Raw genomic sequence first — 23184 nt, forward strand, 5'->3', positions numbered from 1 at the left:
TTAATTACCCTAAAACTTAAGGGTCGAGATGCAGCCTGGTGGCGCCAGCTCAAACAAATGCGTAGATATCAAGGTCAAACCCCTATTGAGCGATGGGAGCACATGGAGCGAAAGTTGCGCGCTCAATTCCTTCCACTTAACTATCATCGAGAACTGTATCAAAAATATCAAAACTTAAAAGAGGGTACGAAGTTAGTGGACTAGTACATTGAAGAATTTCATGACTTGGTAGCTCAAAATGATATTTGAGGAAGTGGGAAACAACTTGTGTCCAAGTATATTGGAGGTTTGAACTTTCAATTACAAGATTGTTGAACTTTGTTGAGTGTTGGACGGTGTTCAAAACTCATAAAAAAGCACGTCAATAGAAGAAGTCTTCTCAATGAAAGACTTTGACTAAAACTAGTCAAACTGCTAGACCAGCGATGCAGACCCCTGCGGTCCCCAATACTAAAACTGCCTCACCCTACCATCACCCACTGCTACTACCCAACATAAGGTTGCGAGTCAGAATGACCTGGTAGAATTTCAAGCGAGACCCACTAGTTCCAATGTTCCCATCAAGTGTTATACTTGTGAAAAACACCTGATCATAAGTCCACTGAATGTTATGGCAAAGCTCTATTCACCAAGGGTCTCCATGAGAACGAAGACTCAAGATTTGATCCAAAGTTTGATCCTATCTATGATCCTTAAATCAAAATTTTTGAAGAACCAGAAGAGGAGGATGTGGAGGACATGTTGTTGCCTGATAGAGAAGAAACACTCATTTCTAAGAGAATTTGTTTGACTTCTCGTCAAAAAGTGAGTGATCGTTGGCTTAGAACTCACATATTTGATTCTGCCTGTACCACAGATGGAAAGGTTTGCACATTCATCATGGACTCCGGTTGTTGTAAGAACATTATATTTGTCGAGGCCATGACAAAATTAAAATTGAGTTGTAGAACTCATTCCCATCCTTATCAGATGTCATGGCTCTAAAAGAGCGTAGAAGTCCATGTTGACCGACAACAATGTTTGGTCAAATTTTCTATCAATAATGTCTATTTTGATCAAGCGTGGTGTGATGTGCTTTCCATGAATGCGAGCCATCTCAATTTATGGAGACCTTGGCAATACGATAGATCAGTCATCCATAACGGTTGAACTAACACCTATTCTTTCACTTTCGAGGGAAAGAAAATCCGGTTGAAGCCATATAAGGAATTACCCCCGTTATTCTCTACTCCCTTGGCATCCACATCTCAAACTTCATCTGCCAGCCATAACTCCCACCCCACTACTTTCAAGGGTACTACCTCAAAGGTTAAGCTTTCTAGTGTGTTCATCGCACGACATGAACTTCAAGAAGCTTTATATCAATCCAACATGTGTTACTTCTTATTCTCGGTCGATTCTGATACCGCGCATAGTGAGTCAAGTCCGACTATCTTGGATTCTAGAGTGTCGCCTTTGCTTGAGGAGTTTCAAGAAGTTTTCTCTGAAGAGTTACCAGATGGACTGCTCCCACTTCAGGATGTCCAACATCATATCAATTTTCATCCAGGATCTATCTTACCACATGCCCCACATTATCAAATGAATCCTATGAAGTATGAAGAACTTCGTAGACAAGTTGAAGAGTTGTTGACTAAGGGTCATATTCATGAAAGCCTTAATCCTTGTGTCATTCCTGCTCTTCTAGTACCTAAGAAGAATGATACTTGGAGAATGTGCATTGATAGTCAAGCTATCAATAAGATTATCATCAAGTATAGGTTTCTCATCCCAAGGTTAGATGATCTTTTGGACCAATTGATTGCTTCAAAAATATTTTTCAAATTGGATCTTAGAAGCAGATATCATCAGATAATAGTTAGACCTGGGGATGAGTGAAAAATAATGTTTAAAACTCGTGATAGACTTTATGAATGACTTGTGATGCCCTTTAAGTTATCCAATGCCCCATTTATCTTCATGATAATCATGAAACAAATTTTCAGACTTTACATCAAAAAATTCATATTCGTTTACTTTGATAATATTTTTATCTATAGTCAAAGTGAACCTGATCACCTGCAACACTTAAGGTTAGTGTTTGAAATACTTAGGGGAGAACAATTCTATGCTTCGATCAATAAGTGTGTTTTTCTGGCTACGAAAGTTTTGTTCCTTGGTTATGTGGTGTTGACCACCAACATATCTGTCGACTCATCTAAAGTCGAGTATATCCGAGATTGGCCTGTGCCAAACTCCATCACGGTTGTGCATAGTTTTCATGGATTAGCTTCCTTCTATAGGAGGTTTATTCCACATATTAGTAGTATAGTTGCTCCATTGATGGATTACATAAAAGGGAAAACCTTCCAATGGAATCCTGAGGCCCAGAAGTCATTTGAGCTCTTGAAATCCTATTTGTGTTCGATATCTGTATTAACCTTACTCAATTTTGAACTTGCTTTCGAACTATCTTGTGATGCATTTAACGTAGGTATAGGTGCCATGTTGAGTCAGAAAAGCAAACTTATTGCTTATTTTAGTGAGAAGTTGAATGAAGCCAAATTTAGAGCATTAATGCATTGAAGGCATTACTTAGTGCATAGAGAATTCATCCTTCATACCTACCATGAAGCCCTAAAGTATATTAATGGTCAACATAAACTGAACGCCTGTAGAGCCAAATGGGTCGAGTACCTACAAGAATTTACATTTGTTCTGAAACATAAACAGGTAATGAAAATATAGTTGTGGATGCGTTAAGCAGAAAAACCATTTTGCTTTCTACTATGAAGTTGTATATTTGGGATTTTGAAGAGTTTGCTCCTTTATATAAATCTGATAGTTATTTTTTCTAAAATTATCATTGAAATAAATGACAATATCCATGATAATTTTTCATTGGTTGATGGATTTCTTTTTAAGGGCAACTTATTTTGTATCCCAGATTGTTCCCTTAGACAACGATTAATTTCTGAATTGTATAATGAGGGACATTTTAGAATAGATAAACGACGAAATTAGTGTGCTCAACATACTTTTGGCCAAATATGCACAAAAACGTGAATAGATTTGTTGAAAAATATCACATATGTCATATAGCAAAGGGTAATATCACTAATACAGGGTTATATCTACCTTTACCTATTCTCGAGAAATCTTGGTAAGATATAACAATGGATTTTGTTCTAGGTTTGCCTAAGACATCACATGGTCTTGATTCTATTTTTCTTGTGGTAGATAGATATACAAAAATGGCTCAATTTTTTCCTTATAGAAAAACCATGGATGCTTCTCATATAGCCGACTTGTTCTTCAAAGAAATCTATAAATTACATGGAATTCCTAAAACTATTACTTTTGATAGGGATGTTAAATTTATCGGACATTTCTGGTGTCAGTTATGAGAAAAGTTAGGAACCTCATTGCAATTTAGCATTGTTCATCATCCTCAAATCGACGGTCAAACTGAAGTTATGAATCGGTCTTTAAAAAACCTTTTACGTGCTTTTATAAATGACAAACCGAAATCTTGGCCACATATATTTGCATAAGCTGAATTTACATTTAATAAATCTGTGAATCGTTCCACTGGTTTTAGCCAATTTTTTATTCTTTATGGTTTTAATCTTTTTTCTCCTGTAGATTTGGCTCATATTCCTGTTATTGGACCTCTTTTAAATTCTGTACAAGATCATGTTTCTTTTCTGCAAAATATACATGAACATGTACATCAAAGACTACAAGAAAGCATCAATAAATATAAATCTAGTTATAATCAAAAGCATCGACAAGTACTGTTTAAAACTAGAGATCTGGTATGGGTTACATTGATAAAAAAATGTTTACTTCCAAACATGCATGGTAAGTTAGCGCATAAGCTCATTGGTTTTTGTGCAATCACTAATGTTATTAATTCTAATGCTTACAACGTCCAATTGCCACCTCATTTCAAGACTTCAGATGTGTTTAATGTCAAATATTTAGAGCAGTACTATAGTGACACGTTTGACGAGGATTCAGCTCCATGGACGAATCCTTTTCAACCTGAGGGGATGATGCAGAGCCTCTCGAGTCCCAGAACTTTCCAGACAAGTTGGATCCTAATCCAACTCTCCAGACCAGATCAGGGCAGCGATACCCGAGATGATCCATTCTCATTCAGAACTTTTCTCGTTCAATTGGATCCTCGGAGTAACCAATTTCTATCAATATTTATCTTTTGCAGTATTGATTCTATTTTGGCAAGTTAGGAATCATATTTGATATTTCTTTTATTATTTTTTTTTAGAGTATCGGATCCTACGGATCCGAATAGTTCTAGTGTCTTATAGGATCTTTTTATGGCACTAGAGGGTGTACGAGGTAATCAGGTAGTTTTATTTTTATTTTTATTTTTACAACTTTAATGTTGGATCCAACGTAATATGTGTGTAAAGATCCAATTCAAGTATTGGATCTTGTAACAAGATCCAATACCACCACCTGGAACCATATTGGTTTCACAGAGTTTGACCAATATGGACCTGGGTCAATGAAATTCAAAGCTTCCCCGAACCAGCCACATCAGCCCATCCTCATTGGGCGTGATTGAGGTGCCGCCCAGCTGGTCCAGTTAATTCAAAAGGGTGTTGTGCCAACTTAAGGTGCAATGAGAGTTGAGACTTGTTTGAAATAAGCTCTCTCATTGGCCTCAAGGGAGGATGCCTCTCATGTGGCCAATGAGAAAACTTGCTCTCTTATGAGCCCCTTAAATTCCAGCAGAAAAGTTGGTGAGGGGTCTTTGCCTATTTTACAAAAAAAATGTTGAAAAAAATGAAGGGAAACCACCATGAGGGTGATGAGAGAAAAAATGTGAGCTTCATTGGAGGCTGGTGCATGAAAGCTTGTGAAACTGGTGCTTGTGACTGAACATGTGAGGGTTGTGGGTGAGTGAGAAAAGCTTGTGCGTGAAGTTTGAGTGCGAGAGCTTTTGTGTGTGTGTGAGAGACAATGAGTGGACTAAACCTAGGCTCATTAAAGAGCGCTTGGACCGTGTGTGAGACCTTGAAGAGGTCGTGAGAAGGTGTTGTTGTACATGTTTTGGTCACTGAACCAAAACTAACTGTGAAAGTGAAGTTCAAACCAGTGTGGTCTAAACCTTATGCTGCTGCTGAATTGAGGGTCGCGAAGGGCGTTGTTAGCTGTTGTTACCATTTCCATCATTTGGTTGTTTATCTATCTTTGATATTGATATTCTGTCTTAAACCACTTTTTTAGAAACCCTGTTTGTACTCTGTTATTGTTTGCCATATTCATGTAGTTATAGATTTGCTGTCATTAGACTTTGTTTGAATGTGATTCAAGTTTCTAAACTGCTTAACATATTTTCTAACAGAGTTTCATAATTTGGCATGTTCTCCTAAATGACTGAACAAAAAATTCTGAGCTTTATCTTATTGAAAAGCTAACATCTGGCTCCACAACTTTCATGTTTATCTTTTTTGCTGAATCCATTTTGTTACTAGTCTAAAATGTCTAGTAATCGCTATTACTTGAATGTTATCTAAGTTTCTGAATTGCTTACTACATTTCCTGACTGAATCCAATGTTTGAATCATATCTTAATCAATATTGCTTTGTTTGTCAATTTTTTTGATGTTCTGGAAAGATAACATATGAAATAACAACTTTAATGTTTTAGTAAATTAGTGAATCATCCATTTACTATTTTGAAAGATAGCTTGTTTATTGCATGTTAAATTACCAAATCGTTATTTTGTTTAGTTTCACACAGAAGATACCTCAGCATATATTGGGCATAACTCTCTATGAGTTTACCCAAAAATTCAGATCTTTGTTTCATTAGAAAGATAAGACAATTTCACGTAACTTTCATGTTTGGGGTTTTTTCTAACTCAGTCATTTGAGGGTCCAAAAATCCTTCCAAAGTTGACAGACTGTCCATTGTTTGGACATCTGACAACCTATCTGTCCTGTTCGTGAGTTTCGACCAGAACTCTATCAAACGAGCTATGTCCTGTTTGAACTCCTTCGTTCTGGGTCTATTAGGATTTTAATTCCAACTTTCGGGTCTAAAGTCTGCTGAACCCAAACTGCACCAAATTGTTCTGTTCAATTCCCGCGAGTTGGACTCATCCATCAACATATAGGCTTCCGTGCATTGAGATCCATTTGGATCTAGGATTGTGGATCGGTTTCATCGCCAACTCCGCATCAAATATGTTTGTTTTAATGCACAGTCTAATAGGATTTTTAAACTTTTTGAGTTAAAAAAGTTGCTATCATAAATGAAACCTAGTGGATTAAATTGGTATACAATATGTTTAGTTGGGATAGAAAATGGGTCTAGCGTAAAACTGTTTGGGTACATAATGAATTCAAGTTTCATATATAATTTACATGCCTAGAATCAACACTTTTTTTAAATGGTTCCAAATTGTAGACCCGACCAATGTTATCAGAAATTAGAATCGTATTGGACCCTGAATCAATTTTCAAAACCATTCTTGGAATCGGCTGAGTCCAATTCTGAATCAAATTATTTTATTGGACCTCTTTTAAAGCTCACTTTTAAGGTTTTGTACCAACTCACTTTTTATGAAACTTATTTTTATATTTTTATGTCAAAAAAATTATGTTTGATTATTTTGAGGTATTATTCAAATGATATTCACTTTCTAAATCTCGTGTGATTCTAAATTAAATCACATGAGACGCAACAAAACATACCCTTGATTGCATGAGAACCTCCAATTAAAATCTCATGATATTTTAAAAGCGAATCTTTGTATTTTCACGATTGGATTATCAACCGTTCCACCAAGTCAATCCGAGTCATGTTCGATCAAGGCTCAGCATGAAACTTCCACATATCCTAAAAACTTCAGTCCTTAAAACCTACCATGTTGATAATCTGAGACTCGGACTGATCCGAGTCTCTTAAGCCTGGATGCCCTACCAACTTGATCTTAATCTATGGGCAAAAGGAAATTCATGAAAAAACAAAGGTATACACTTTACATAAACAAATTACCTACCATTTCTTCCAAGTTTAGAGTACCAGCGAGAGACGCCAATTTCACACATTTTAGAGAGAGAGCAATTTCGTAGACATTTTAGAGAGAGAGAGAGAGAACAATTTCGTGTACATTTTAGAGAGAGAGAGAAAAGGGTGGAGAAGGAATTTTGTTGGACGAGAGAGAGAGAGAGGCCGGCAAGGAGACGGAGATATCGGAGCCGTTGTTGGGGGGATCTCAGAAGATCAGGGAAGAGTTGGAGGTGGTGGAGAGGATCCCACCATGGAGGGAGCAGATCACGGTCAGAGGGCTCCTCGTGAGCGCCCTGCTGGGCGCCCTCTTCTGCATCATCACCCACAAGCTCAACCTCACCGTCGGCATCATCCCCTCCCTCAACGTCGCCGCGGGGCTGCTGGGCTTCTTCTTCATCAAGACATGGACGGGGTTCGTCACCAGTCTGGGTTTCTGGACGACCCCTTTCACCAGGCAGGAGAACACCGTCATCCAGACGTGCGTCGTCGCCTGCTATGGCCTCGCCTTCAGCGGTTTGTGTTTCCAATTGCATTTTTCATTCACACTCTTCGGCTTCTCGATTTGATCCTTTGGAGTTCTTATCGTTTTGGTTTTAGTTTTTTTCTGTGGATTCCATTGTTATTTCATGAATTGTAGTGTTTCTTCCATGTTTCTTTTTCTCCCGATTGAAAGCCTCGAGGAAATTAAGGAATTGTTTCGTCCAGTTATTTGATCCATTAAATCGATGATAAATTTGGTCGACCATCATGGCCACTCTTTGCCTTTTTCAAGTCTTTGTGTTGGTTGAGTTTGATTCCATTACGAATCTACCTTGTCTTTTTCTCTGTTTCAATGAATACATGAACACCCAATATCTTGGATTTCTGTTTTCAGAACTGGGATTTGATTGATTGGCCATATGATTGAATATTCTCTCTCTCTCTGTCTGAACTTGAGAAAAAGAGGAATTGAGATGTAGATGTGAGATTATTAAGGTGTAATGTAATGATTAATTGGTTGGTGGTTGCGATAGTAAGTTTGATCCTGTAGCATATACTTGGAACAATCGTGTAACCCTATGCTATAATGCTGTTCCTACTATGATTTGAATATGATATTATTTGTGGACAAAATGATTAGCGATTGTGAATCGTAGAATTGTATGTATGTTTGATCTAATTTACGTCTTTCAATAACAGGGGTTTTTGGTTCGTATCTGATTGCGATGGATAAAAGGACATACGAATTGATTGGAGATGACAATCATGGTAACAGAGTGGAACTGTGGAAGACATGAAGAACCCATCGTTGGGCTGGATGATTGGCTTTATGTTTGTTGTTAGTTTTCTTGGGCTATTCAGTCTTGTCCCATTTTGCAAGGTACACTTTTTTTTTCTTATTTTGTGGTACTTGTACACTTTGTTTTAAGTATTTTGTGTATATGGTAATGTAGTTGCTGAGGTAGATCTTTTGGTTATATACGCATGGTTTTTTATAGATTTTCAAAAAGTTGTTATTGGCTGTTTTCTGAATTGATGATCATAGATAATGGTATTGGACTACAAGCTCACATACCCCAGTGGGACCGCCACAGCCTTGTTGATAAATAGCTTTCACACAAATACAGGAGCTGAACTTGCAAGGTAGCCTATGTAATTAATGGCATCATGTATATTTTTGATCATGATCATCATGATATTCTTGTTAAATTGTATCCCATATATATATTTATATATATATATATATAGAGAGAGAGAGATACATATACATATATATTTCATATATATGTATATGTATCTATTTACTTATATATATACAAATATATACACTTTTATTTTTGTAATACCCACTAGGGGTAAATCTGTCTTTTCCTTATTCACGCACCCTTCCTTTTTTCGTAATTTTCTTTTCTTTCTTTTTTATTTTTTTATATTTATTCCTTTTGGCTTTTAGCCATGGAGGGCCCCACCTCATGTATTATAAATAGGGGACTTCCCCTTCATTGTATCTCAAGCTTTTTAGTAAAGCTCTCACTTGTGTTCAATAAAAGGATTTTTTTTTATTTATGCCTTTTGTGCATTGGTATTCTTGTGGGTGTTCATCTTGTGCTTTTGTGCACACTTCTCATATCAAGAATATAGTGCCTTTGTGCACATAGTCTCTTTGTAGACTTTTTCACATGGTATCAGAGCTTGGTATCTAGAAGAAAAACTTGGGTATTGCGTTGTCTTGGTGGTCGTCTCGAAGAACATGCCATCTCTCATTCTCAAGCTTTTGGCACAAAAGCTCTTGCAAATCGTCTCAAGAAAAGTGCAATACATCAAGTAAGCTCAAAGAAGACCCGTTTATTAAAAGTTGTAATCTCATAGACAATCTCATATGTAAATACCCATCATATGTAATCTTTTATTTTTTTTTTAGTTTAGTTACAATAGGATAGCTAGTTAGTTTTATTTTTTACTTTTTGGACTATTGTAAGCTTATGCTTTTTGACCAAGCAAAAAGCAAAAAGCAAAAAGCAAAAAGCAAAAAGCAAAAAGCAAAAAGCAAAAGCATTTTGGACACTTTTTAGACTTTTGTTTTTTGACTAAGTCAAAAAGCAAAGTCCAAAGTAAGAGTCATTGGATACTCCATCGGCTCTATTAGAGTCGTTGGAGAGTCCAACGACTCTTTCTAGCTCCCTCTTTGTATAAATATGAGGCTATACCCCATGCATTTGTAATTTACTTTTGGTGTGGGTTTTTCCCACTTGAATGAGATATTTTCTTTTTTCTCTTGGTGTATATACTCTTTTGAGTATTTTTTGCTCTTGTGAGTGTATCGAATGAACCTTTGTGTTCATTGAAAGAGATCTTTTGTGAGCTTGCTTTTGGAGTTTCATTTGAAGTTCTATTTCCTTATACCGTTGTGGTAAGATATCATTTCTTGAAGACTCTTTCTTTTTCATAAAGGCACTTCCATGGGGGAAAAGGATTCTCTTTTTTTCTTCGTATTTAAATTCAATGGGTCCCACTATCATGTTTGGGCCGACAATATGGAAAAGGCCTTTGGAGCTATGTCAAAGGAACTATTCCCGAACCCAAACCAAAAATCACCGCTATTGAAAAAGGTGAAATCAAGGTTCTTGATGGGAAAGAAAGAGAGAAGGCTTTTGAAGAATATAATAAGAAGCATGAGCAGTGGAAAATGAAGAATTACAAAATCCTTTTCATGGATTTTTTCTTCGGTTGAGACCTGAATCAATGCTAATATTTTAAAATTTAAGGTGTCTCAAGTATGAGAATACCTTGAGAGGATGTATACCTCAAGGGATTTGTCTCACAAATATTATCTTCAGAAAAGGGCTTTGACCATTCAACAAGGCGAATTGACTATTAAAGAATATTTCGCCGAATTATCCTCCATTTGGGATGAGCTTGCTATGCTTGAACCAAAATGGAGTGGAGAAGCCATTGAGCTTCGACACAAGCAATTGGAAGAAGATCGGTTTTTCAATTTTTTGAACGACCTTAGACCCGAGTTCGAACAAATAAGATCCTCTCTTCTATCTTCTTTCCCTTCTCCACCACTTGAAAATGTTCTTACTAAGTTAAGTGGAGAAGAAACTTGTATGATAATGAGCAAGATCAATTCAAATGTTCTTGATATACCTTCAAACCAAGAGGAAAATGAAGGAGCATATGTTGTTTCTAGACCGGAGAACAACTTGAAAACATACAAACCCCCTCGTTTTAAAAATCAAAATCAAGGAGCGAGAGAAAATGGTGGTGAAAACAAAAGGTACCCAGGAAGAGATTATAGCAAAATTATATATCATTTTTGTAAAGAGCCAGGACACATCAAACCGGTATGACCAAAATGGAAGAAGATGGTAGTTTTGTCTACCACATTTCAACCATATAAGGAAGATGGCTCATCTACTTCCACCAATGAAGCTCTTACGAATAAAAATGTCAAACTCTCACCAAAAGCCATTCTCCTTGTGCATTTCTTCGACATTCCGAAACTCAAAAAGGGTTTAGATGTTATGATATTAAAAATGACAAATTATATATTTCTAGGAATGTGACTTTTTTGGAAAACGTTAGTGGTTTTGAAAAATATGAACCTCATGAAGAGAATGTGGACTATTCTTTCTTGTTTGAATTATTATCTAGAAATGATGATATTTCTAGTGATGATGAATTCATTTATAATGATCTTAGTGATAATGAAGTAGAAAAAAATAATAACTCTTCTTAATCTACCAACCATCATATTGAGGAAAGGGCATCTAGTGATCCTATCATTTATACACATAGAGATAAAAGCATTTTTAGAAGTACAATTGAAAAATATTGTGAACCTAATGAATCTACCTCTTCACATGATGAAAATCCTCGAAGAATCGAAAGGACTAGAAGAGCTCCTTCTAGGTTTATATCCTATGACTCATTCTCACCTAAATATAGAGCTTGTCTTAGTGTCATTCACTCATATGTGGAACCTAAAAACTTTGAAAAAGCTAACAAGAGTGTCGAATGGAGAGCAGTTATAGATAATGAACTTAGAACTCTTAAGAAAGCTCAAACATAGGAATTTCAAAATCTTTCTAGTGGTAAGAAAACTATAGGATGCAGATGGGTTTTTAAGGTCAAGACCGAAAGTAATGGATCTCTTGAAAGGTATAAATCTCGTCTAGTTACCAAAGGGTATAGTTAAGAATATGAAATAGATTATGATGAGACATTTGCTCCCGTTGTGCGTATGGTTACTGTTAGATGTCTCATTACCATCGCTTCAATTAAGAAATGAAATATTTATCAAATGGATGTCAAAAATGCCTTTTTGAATGGTCATCTTAATGAAAAAGTTTATATGGATGCTCCTCCAGGTATGAAAATTCTTAAAGCTAAAGTGTTTCGCCTACAAAAAACTCTTTATGGTTTGAAACAAACTCTCAAGGATTGGTACGATAGATTTAACAATGTAATGTTGGAAAATGGATTTTCTTCATGTTTTACTGACACAACTTTGTTTGTCAGGAAATCCAATACAGGGATAGTAATTTTACTATTATATGTTGATGATATGCTAATAACAGGTGATGATGACACTAAAGGGATTAAGTGCATAAAATCTATTCTAAAAGATAGATTTGAAATGTCCGACTTGAGGTTCTTAACGTATTTTTTAGGAATTGAAGTTGCCTATTCTCATAGGGGTCATTTTTTATCTCAAACTAAACTTGCATTTTAAATCATTGACAGGTCAGGAATTACAGATGACAAAATTTGTGAAACTCCTGAAGTAGTAGGAACAAAGATGAAAATTGATAATGGGATTCTTCTAAAAAACCCCACTCCTTATCGGCAACTTGTTGGATCCCTCATGTATCTTAGTATTACTAGACCTGATATTTCACATGTTGTTCATATTGCAAGCCAATTCCAACATGCGCCTACTTCAGTTCATATAAGCGCAGTTCTCTGGATCATTCGATATATAAAGGGATCATTGAATAAGGGAGTATTTCTATCTTCATCTTCTTAATTAAATTTAATTGCTTATTCTGACTCTGATTGGGGAGGTGACCCAAACAACCATCACTCCACCACTGTTTTTTTAGTGTTTTTAGGAGAATCTTTAATCTCTTAGAGATGCAAGAAGCAACAAAAGGTGTCATTATCATCTACTAAAGCTGAGTACCGAGCCATAACTGCTACCATGAAGATTGTCTGGATTTGCCAGCTATTAGAAGATATAGGGATTCATGTTCAAGGGCCCACGAAGTTGTGCTGTGATAATAAGAGTGCAATCTATATTACCAAAAATCATATGTTTTGTGAGCGCATAAAGCACATTGAGATGGACTGCCACTATGTTAGATAAGAATATCTGAAAAAAGTTATAGATCTTCCTTATGTAACATCATAATATCAATTGACGGATTTCTTCACCAAGGCGCTCTGCTCTTCCAGATTCATCTTTCTTCTCAGCAAACTTTCAGTCATTGCGCCCTAAGTTTGAAGGAAGGTGTTAAATTGTATCCCATATATATATATTTATATATATAGAGAGAGATACATATACATATATATTTCATATATATGTATATGTATTTATGTACTTATATATATACAAATATATATACTTTTACTTTTGTAATACCCACTAAGGGTAGATCTGTCTTTTTCCTATTCACGCACCCTTCCTTTTTTTGTAATTTTCTTTTCTTTCTTTTTTGGTTTTTATTTTTATTCTTTTTGGCTTTTAGCCATGGAGGGGCCCACCTCATGTGAACGTTGAGCCCCTCCAACGATCAATAATATGACCGTTGGAGGGGCTTCAATGATCACTTGAGAGAGCCCCTCCAAAGGCCCTCTCATGTATTATAAATAGGGGACTTCCTCTTCATTGTATCTCAAGCTTTTTAGTAAAGCTCTCATTTGTGTTCAATAAAAGGATTCTTTTTATTTATGCCTTTGTGCATTGGTATTCGTGTGGGTGTTCATCTTGTGCCTTTGTGCACACTTCTCATATCAAGAATATAGTGCCTTTGTGCACATAGTCTCTTTGTAGACTTTTTCACAATTCTAGCCGTATATGTTGGGTTGTCTACTTGATAATTCAGATTCTCACTTTAATATGTTGCACATGCACACTGTGGTATTTGTCTAATAAAGGCAAGGTATTTTTAGTATGTCAACTTGTTGCATTTTTCCCTTGTTGCTTGGCTGAAAGTCTTGATGCTATAGTGGATATAAAACTTTGACTCCCCAGAAATGTGTATTATGGCAGAATACTTCACTTTCTTGTACAACTCAAACCTCCTTCTTTCAGGCACTATATGTAGGGTTAGGAAAAATTGTATTTAAAAAAAAAGACCTTTTTGTTTTGGGGTTCAAGATATGTTGGAATTGTCAGGCATGATAATCATCAAATGTGGAAGTTAACACATGCTAATCAAATTCATTGTTCAATTTTTCAGTAAATTCTTCTTCTTTGTCATATTCTCCTAATAATACATATATGTGGCTTTGATCCATTTGGTTTCAGGAAACAAGTTCAGTGCCTTGGCAAATATCTGGGTATAAGCTTGTTCTGGAGCTTTTTCAAGTGGTTCTTCAGTGGTATTGGAGATTCTTGTGGTTTTGACAATTTTCCAAGCCTTGGTTTGCTAGCATATAAGAACACGTAAGTGATTTGGTTGATTTCTTCTGCTTCATATATCAACATTTTTCTTCCTTTTTCCTCCCTACATTTAAAGCTTGTTACTAAATAAGTTAGCTGTGTGGCCAATTAGCTGTTCTATGGAACATGTGTTTCAGCTTTTTGTCAGTATAACCATTTATTTGTGTATTTGTACCTGTTTGCTTGGTAATTTAGCCTCCTATGACACTCCATCATTGGGCAGAACAGATGCACAATGCATGTTGATGGCTAAGATAATTTTTTTTTTGTAGTTGTTCTAGATGTTGACAAAGTGTCAGATTTTGTACATATTTTCAGCTGGAAAAAAGAAAAAGAAATCATTTACATCTGTGCCCTTTCTTTTCCATATAGATGTCTCAGTTGTGAAAGGGGTTGCAACTGTTTCTTTGACCTTATCAAGGACAAGGTTTTGACCATGTCTGACACATTTTTGTCTGTATTCATGAAGTCATGGCGTGTCCTGACTCCTGTGTCATGTACGGTGTTGTGTGACACATGAGACACGTATTCTATGTGAAGTGAGGGCTTATATTTCACGTTCTTACTGAAAAAAAAGCACTCTTTTTGACAAATTTTGTAGTCTAAAAGGAACATTTTTCTAAATCTTATTTATAGCTTTCCTTTTTTTGTTTCATTCGTCTTGGAAGGTTCTATTTTGATTTCAGCCCAACTTACATTGGATGTGGACTTATTTGCCCCCACATTGTCAATTGTTCAGTTCTTCTCGGGGCAATTATCTCCTGGGGCATTTTGTGGCCACTTATTACCAGACATTCTGGTGACTGGTACCCAGAGGGTCTTGGCAGCAACAATTTCAAAGGTCTCTATGGATACAAGGTATAGAAGGACTGATTTCCAAACATCCAAATGGAGGTTGCCAATTTCTTATCATAGTTCTGGATTTCTCATGCACAAAGTTATATATCGATTTCTTTTCACTCTTCAATGAAGTGCTGAGTGTTGTGATGTTTCCTTTTTAGCTTTCTTCCAGGCTGATAATGAGGACTAGGTTGACCGACTTACCGTTTCAATTCATGAGTACCGTCCCTTATAGATATGAAATGTAAACCAATTAGAGGTTTATAAGTTTGTGCAGTTAAAAGAGAGTTCTAGATATTGTGCTACAAACCTTAGACTAACACTTCTAAGAGCTAATTTCAGCTATTAAGGCCTGGATGTGCGTACAAAAACTTTGTTTGGCGCCAGTGTTGCTAGTAAATTACTCATGTTGTATATTGAACCTCATTGATATAGATATAGGCCCGAACGCCTAAATTGTCTGCTTTTTTGACTAAACAGTATTTTTACTTGGATTTCTTAGCCTTCTCTTATTTCATGTTTGTGTCTTCAGTTGACCATAGGAACTTTATTGTAGGATTACTGTTTTTTCTCCTACCTTATCATGGCACAGTAATTCTTTGGTTAGTTTATCTTCTTTAAATTTCCAAGAACTGTGCTGCTAATAAGTTGATTTTTCTTCCATCATGATGGATGCTCATGTTAATGCTGCTTGTTCGAGGAACAGCTTGTGGTCATATGCTGAATTGCATGCCTCAAAAGTGCATTTTGTTTTTCATATCTCAGGTTTTTATAGCAATCTCTCTCATTCTTGGTGATGGCATCTACAATTTGATTAAGATACTCATCATAACCTCAAGGGAAGTGTTTGCTCAAAAGTCAAAGCAAGACCAGATTCCTCTCACAAATAAATTACAAGGTAACCAAACCTTTCTATGTGAAGCATCTTTAGTGTCCATAATTACATTGAATTATTTATACAACGAAATTTTCTAGGGAGTGCATGGCTTTTTTTTATTTGCAGTAAGGATATTTTATCATCTATGGTACCCGGACACTCCATTTTGCCATTCGTACCCGTGTCGACATGCATAGCCTCATGTCGACATGCATAGCCTCATGTCGACATGCGTTGACACCCGGATGCCCCATTTTACCCTCCGTACATTCAAGTTTGTATTCAAGTTATAATTTATAATTATATTTTCAGTTTATAACTTCATATTTTCAGTATATAATATATATTTTAGATATAGCATATATATTTAGATTATATTCAGTTTATTTTGAATTTATTTTGTATATATATATATCTGTGTCCCCATACCCACATTTTTTGGAATTGCTGTGTCGTACCTGCAACCACACTGTACCCAGGTGACATAGTTTGTCATACATTTGCAAGGTTTTTGCCTAGTCAATATATGTAGTGTCATTAGCCCTATGATTTTGACAGGCTTGAACATCCATACCTTTTTTAGAATTGTCCTGGAAAGCTGCAATAATTTGCTAAGGTTCTTTATGAACTACAAATAGCTGAACTGTAAGAAGAAATGGAAACTGGCTTTTAAAAATATGGCAAAAAGTCATAGCAAACAAAAAAAGAAGAAAAAATATAATCTCATTCAGATCTGAATGGAAAAAGGAAAAAGAAAGATGACTAGTTTTAGGGATCTGATGTCTTTTATTTTGTGCAAAATGAGTCATTTATCACTGTTGTAGCAGATGCTGAGACCACGAAGCTAGCCATGGAAGAGAGGAGAGTTGAGACATTCTTAAAAGACAAGATCCCCACTTGGCTTGCAGCCTCTGGTTATGTTGTCCTAGCTGCTATCTCTACAGCAACCATGCCTCTCATCTTCCCACCACTCAAATGGTATTTCATTCTTGTTTGCTACATTGTTGCCCCGACCCTTGCATTTGTTAAAATGTAAAACTGTACATATATGTATATATAATAATATTATATTATTATATATATATAAATACATTTTTAATTTCTTTCTTTTCTGTATTTTTTTTCCTTTATTTTTATTTTTTTGTCTTTATGTCATCTAGTTCAGTTTGAACTAGAATGACTGTTGCTAGTCAAGTCCTGTCCAGACTTGACTAGCAATAGAGCTGTTGGACTGACACAGTCCAACAACTCTTAATAGAGCTGTTGGACTGACACATTCCAACAGCTCTAAATAGAGCTGTTGGACTGTGCCCAACAGCTCTATTGAGTCCTCTTTCAGCTGTGTATATAAAGGGGTGCAGCCCCTCTTGTATTTTACCCCAATGCTTCTTAAGCAATTGGTTTTTCATATCAATAAAGAATACATTTTTATTTTTATTTTGTTTCCAGTTATACCCTTTTTAAGGGTTGTGCTTTAGTGTCATTCTTGACACTTGCTCTTGTTAATCAAAGCACGTGTTTCGAAGATCCCCATTTCATTTCATGGTATCAGAGCCGCGGAAGTACTAAATCTTGAGGAAAAGCTGCCTCGGTTTCCGTGCCCGTTTGCAAAAGTGTTCGCCACTTGAAGAGAAGTGTTTTATCACTTCATTGGAGAAGATTTCACATCTTGTTGTATTGTTTTTTTTCTTTCTTTCTCATTTTCCTTCTTGTTTCTCTTCTATCCCTATTCTTTTTCTCCTTGTAATCGATGGATGACAATGATAAAGTCACCATCATGCCTATGAAACTAAGCGATACGAACTATGTAACATGGGCTTCAATCATGAAGCACCATATATGGGGAAAAGGCTTATGGGGGATTGTGGATGGTTCCGATTCGGAACCTAAGCTATCTCTTACTAAAAAGGAGGGAGATAAAGAGGTCCCTCTATCGGAAGAAGAGAAAATCAAGGCTATTGCCTCATACGAGAAGAAATGGAAAGAATGGAGAATATCTCATGCGAAGATAATGTCATGGCTTATCAATAGCGTTGACATTAAAAAATGCTCAAGTCTTGCCAAATTTGATCATGCCGATAAGGCATGGGAATACCTTAAGAATATGTATTCCCTTAAAGATATTGCACACGTGTGCAACCTCCAAGAAAAAGTTCGAATGATGACACAAGGAGACAAAACTATTCGTGAATATTACAATGGGTTGTCCGAACTTTGGGAAGAACTTTCCCTTTTAGAACCAAAGTGGCATTGTGCCGAAGACATCGAGCTTCGTCAGAAACAACTCGATGCTGAACATTTTTACTAGTTTATCACTGGATTAAGGCCGGAATTTGAAACCACTAAATCGGCCCTACTTCACCGGGGAAAAATTCCTTCTATTGTTGAAACTATTGAAGAGTTAACAATGGAAGAAAATCGTCTCCGGAAAGGTTCTTTAAAAATTGAAGATGATTCCGTTTTAGCCGTGTCTAGACCAGGGAATCATGTTCGATCATATAGGCCTCCTCACTTTAACCGACAAAATGGTGACTATGATAAGAAGAAAGTTATTTGTCATCACTGTCATGAACCGGGACACTACAGGCCACAATGTCCCAAACTTAAGGAGCTGAGAGAAAAAAGAGCTGCAATTGCTGGATCGGAGCCTAAAGATCAGGATGCACCAGTTTCCCTGGCCCAACTAATGGAGATTCTTCAGCCTCTCATCAAAGGTGCCTCTTCCTCATCTGAAGCTTCAACCGGCGCAGCAGCCTCATCTTTTTCTGATTTAGGTAAAATTTCTTGGCTTCTTGACTCTGGTGCATCTTTTCATATGACCCCAAATAATCAAAGTCTATCCAAATGTGTTAAAAATAAAACAAGTGTGTCAAAGGTCTTTACTGCTGATGGGACTTCTCTTGAAATAGAAGGAATAGGAAATTTTGAAAAAATTTATAAAACAAAAAATTTTTTTATTCCAGAAATTAGACATGTTCCCAAATTAAATTTAAATCTTTTATTTGTATCTCAAATTTCTGATTATGGGTGTAATATTTCTTTTTCTTCTCATGGTTGTTGGGTACAGGATCGCCAGTCAGGCAAGCTGATTGGGGAAGGCCATAGAGAAGGAGGACTCTATTACATGGATTTTTTGGAAATGCCGAAGAAAGCTTTTTGTTATAATATTCAAAAAATAGAGTTGGAACTGTGGCATAAGAGACTTGGTCACCCACATATAGCCAAAATCCAACATTTTCCAAATCTAGGAAAATTTTGTAACTCTGAATCATTTGATTGTAAAGATTGTATTCTCGGCAAAATGAAAAGATTACCATTTCAGAACAGAACCTTTTTCTCTTCAAGACCACTTGAATTAATACACTCGGATGTTTGGGGTCCTGCACCACCAGTAATTTCTAAAGGAGGATTTGTTTACTATGTTATTTTTGTCGATGATTTCTCCCGACATACGTGGATGTACTTTCTCAAACATAAGTCTGAAGTATTTTCATACTTTCAAACTTTTCATAATATGGTTAAAAACAAATTTCAAAATGATATTACTATTTTTCGCACATATTCAGGGGGAGAGTTTTTATCCACAGATTTTCAAAATTATCTTAAATTGCATGGCATCACACATCAAAGATCTTGTCCTTATACACCTCAACAAAATGGACTGGCAGAACGAAAACATCGCCATATTATAGAAACCACTAGAACTTTATTAATAGCAAATCAAGTCCCTAAAGACTTTTGGGCAGAAGCTGCCTTAACTGCCACCTATCTCATTAATAGGATGCCATCTTCTTCGTTACAAAATATCACTCCCATTGAAAAACTAATGAACATTTCTCCAGACTACTCTAGATTAAGAATATTTGGGTGCAAATGTTTCATATTTACTGACAAAAATGATAAACTTTCCCCTCGTGCGATTCCCTGTGCCTTTTTAGGATATGCTGAAAACCATAAAGGTTATAGATGTTTTGACTTCAAAAATAATAAACTATATGTGTCTAGAAATGTTTCCTTTCTTGAAAAGGAGAGCTTCTTTGATTTTAGAAAATTAAAAGACGTCACTGAGTACTCCTTTTTGCTAGATCTAACATCAACATCTGATGAATATGACCTTGATTGTAACTTTGATGATGATCAAAGAATTATTGATCTTAATGTTGAAAATGAAGAAGTTCATAGAGATACTAGTATTCAATATTCCAGGCGACAAGAGTCTAATACTCCATGTGCACTTGAGAAATATTCTAACATTCCAACTAGACAATCATCCTGAATCTCGAGGCCTCCAGAAAAGTTTGTATCATACGAGTCTTTCTCACCCACATATAGGGCAGTTATTGCATTAATTCACTCATATGAAGAACCATCCACATATTTTCAAGCAAAAAATGATATCAAATGGATAGAAGCCATGAAAGCTGAATTAGATGCACTTGAAAAGGCTTCTACATGGAATATTCAAGATCTTCCTCCAGGGAAGAAAACTATAGGATGTCGATGGGTTTATAAAATTAAAACCAAGAGTGATGGTACTCTTGAAAGATATAAAGCCCGTTTAGTAGCCAAAGGTTATGCCCAAGAATATGGGATTGATTATGAAGAAACCTTTGCTCCGGTGGCTCGTATGACTACTGTCCGAACCTTAATTGCCTTAGCTTCTATCAAAAAATGGTCTATTTTTCAAATGGATGTCAAAAATGCTTTTTTAAATGGAAAGCTAGTTGAAGAAGTATATATGAAACCCCCTCCTGGTCTAAGTATTCCTAAGGGTAAAGTCCTTCGCTTAGAAAAAGCTCTTTATGGACTTAAACAAGCACCAAAAGCTTGGTATGAGAGGTTTAGTCGTGTTATGATTGATATTGGTTTTCAATTCTGTTTAACTGACACTGCTTTGTTTATTAAGAATTCTGATGCAGGGATCATTGTGCTTCTTCTCTATGTGGATGATATGATCATCACCGGAAGCGATAAACAGGGAGTTAAAACAATCAAAACACTTCTTAAATCTTATTTTGAAATGACTGATTTGGGCTTGTTGAGATATTTTTTAGGCATTGAAGTTGCTTATTCTCCTAGAGGATATTTATTATCTCAGACTAAATTTGCTTTTGATATTGTTTTCAGGTCTGGTATTACTGATGATAAGAAAGTTGACACTCCAGAAGTTGTTAATGTTAAAATGAAGATTGATGATGGAGAACTTCTTGCAGACCCTACTCCTTACAGACAGCTTGTCGGGGCACTTTCCTATCTATCCATTACCAGACCAGATATAGCACATGCTGTTCATACAGCAAGTCAATTTCAACATGCTCCTACTTCTGTTCATATGGGAGCAGTCATGCGTATTATCAGATACATCAAGTCCTCTCTTTCACGAGGACTTTTCTTATCTTCCTCCTCTTCTCTTGATTTAATTGCATATACTGATGCTGATTGGGGAGGTGATCCCAATAACAGACACTCAACCACTGGCTTTTGTGTCTTTTTAGGGGAATCATTAATCTCGTGGAGGTGTAAAAAGCAGCAGAAGGTATCTCTCTCATCCACCGAAGCTGAATACAGAGCCATGGCAACCACGACCATGGAAGTAGTTTGGCTTCGACGACTGCTTGCTGACATGGGAGTTGAAGCAACAAAGGCTTCACAAATGTGTTGTGACAACAAAAGTGCGATCTACATTGCCAGTAACAGAACATTCCACGAACGCACCAAACACATCGAAATGGATTGTCACTACGTCAGAGAGGAATATCTACACGGGATAATTGATCTGCCATATGTCACTTCAGAATATCAGTTAGCAGACTTCTTTACAAAGCCTTTCGCTGCTCCCCGATTTCACTTTCTCTTAGACAAACTTTCGCTCATTGTACCGTAAGTTTGAGGGGGAGTGTTAAAATGTAAAACTGTACATATATGTATATATAATAATATTATATTATTATATATAAATACATTTTTAATTTCTTTCTTTTCTGTATTTTTTTTCCTTTATTTTTATTTTTTTGTCTTTATGTCATCTAGTTCAGTTTGAACTAGAATGACTGTTGCTAGTCAAGTCCTGTCCAGACTTGACTAGCAATAGAGCTGTTGGACTGACACAGTCCAACAGCTCTAAATAGAGCTGTTGGACTGTGCCCAACAGCTCTATTGAGTCCTCTTTCAGCTGTGTATATAAAGGGGTGCAGCCCCTCTTGTATTTTACCCCAATGCTTCTTAAGCAATTGGTTTTTCATATCAATAAAGAATACATTTTTATTTTTATTTTGTTTCCAGTTATACCCTTTTTAAGGGTTGTGCTTTAGTGTCATTCTTGACACTTGCTCTTGTTAATCAAAGCACGTGTTTCGAAGATCCCCATTTCATTTCAGCATTCTGCAATTCGTATGGCACAGGACTGACTGACTGGAGTCTGGCTTCTACATATGGAAAGCTTGGGCTATTCATATTTGCCTCATGTGTCGGTAGCAATGGTGGTGTCATTGCTGGACTAGCAGCATGTGGAGTGATGATGTCTATCGTCTCTACAGCTGCTGATCTTATGCAGGACTTTAAAACTGGTTATCTTACATTCTCATCACCAAGATCAATGTTTGTTAGCCAACTAGTGGGCACTGCAATGGGCTGCGTCATTGCACCACTTACTTTCTGGTTATTCTGGAATGCTTTTGATATTGGGTCACCTGATGGACCATACAAGGCTCCATATGCAGTAATATTCCGGGGGATGGCGATTCTTGGGGTTGAGGGCTTCTCAGCCCTGCCAAAACACTGCTTGGAGATAACCTGTGGGTTCTTTGTAGCAGCACTGGTTATAAACTTGCTAAGGGACGTCACTCCTAAGAAGGTGTCAAGATTCATCCCAATTCCAATGGCTATGGGGATCCCCTTCTATATAGGGGCATACTTTGCTATTGACATGTTTGTGGGGACTGTGATCATGCATGTTTGGGAGAGGATAGACAGCAAGGACGCAGAGGTGTATGCTGGTGCGCTTGCATCTGGTTTGATATGTGGAGATGGGATATGGACAATACCATCAGCTATTCTCTCCATTTTTAAGATCAATCCACCCATTTGCATGTCTTTTGGACCATCTGGAAGCAGCTGAAGAAGGATGGTGATGCTCTCTCCTCCAGTGTGAAAACTATGATCCTGTGTATAAACCTCCCTGCATTTTCTTGTAAAAATAACCAATTCTATGTATGTTGTGCTGCATGCCATGGTTTTGATTTCATTTGCTGTTCAAAAATATGATACAGCTTGGTTAACTGCTGC

The 23184-nt window shown here is 36.5% G+C and overlaps 1 pseudogene across 1 annotated transcript; it reads left to right on the forward strand.

The window, feature by feature from the left end:
- Window positions 1-1371: 1371 nt before the first annotated feature.
- LOC149833448 (putative metal-nicotianamine transporter YSL6) lies at window positions 1372-23109 on the forward strand (annotated as a pseudogene). Its single transcript, XR_016433232.1, has 10 exons — window positions 1372-1775; window positions 2658-2712; window positions 7138-7543; window positions 8210-8390; window positions 8556-8653; window positions 14049-14186; window positions 14852-15041; window positions 15789-15921; window positions 16728-16940; window positions 22278-23109. The product of XR_016433232.1 is annotated as a putative metal-nicotianamine transporter YSL6 (transcript).
- The last annotated feature ends 75 nt before the right edge of the window (window positions 23110-23184 follow it).

The sequence above is a fragment of the Nuphar pumila genome, chromosome 7, assembly GCF_984573655.1.
Source record: "Nuphar pumila chromosome 7, dmNupPumi1.hap1.1, whole genome shotgun sequence".
NCBI classification, from domain to species: Eukaryota; Viridiplantae; Streptophyta; class Magnoliopsida; order Nymphaeales; family Nymphaeaceae; genus Nuphar; species Nuphar pumila.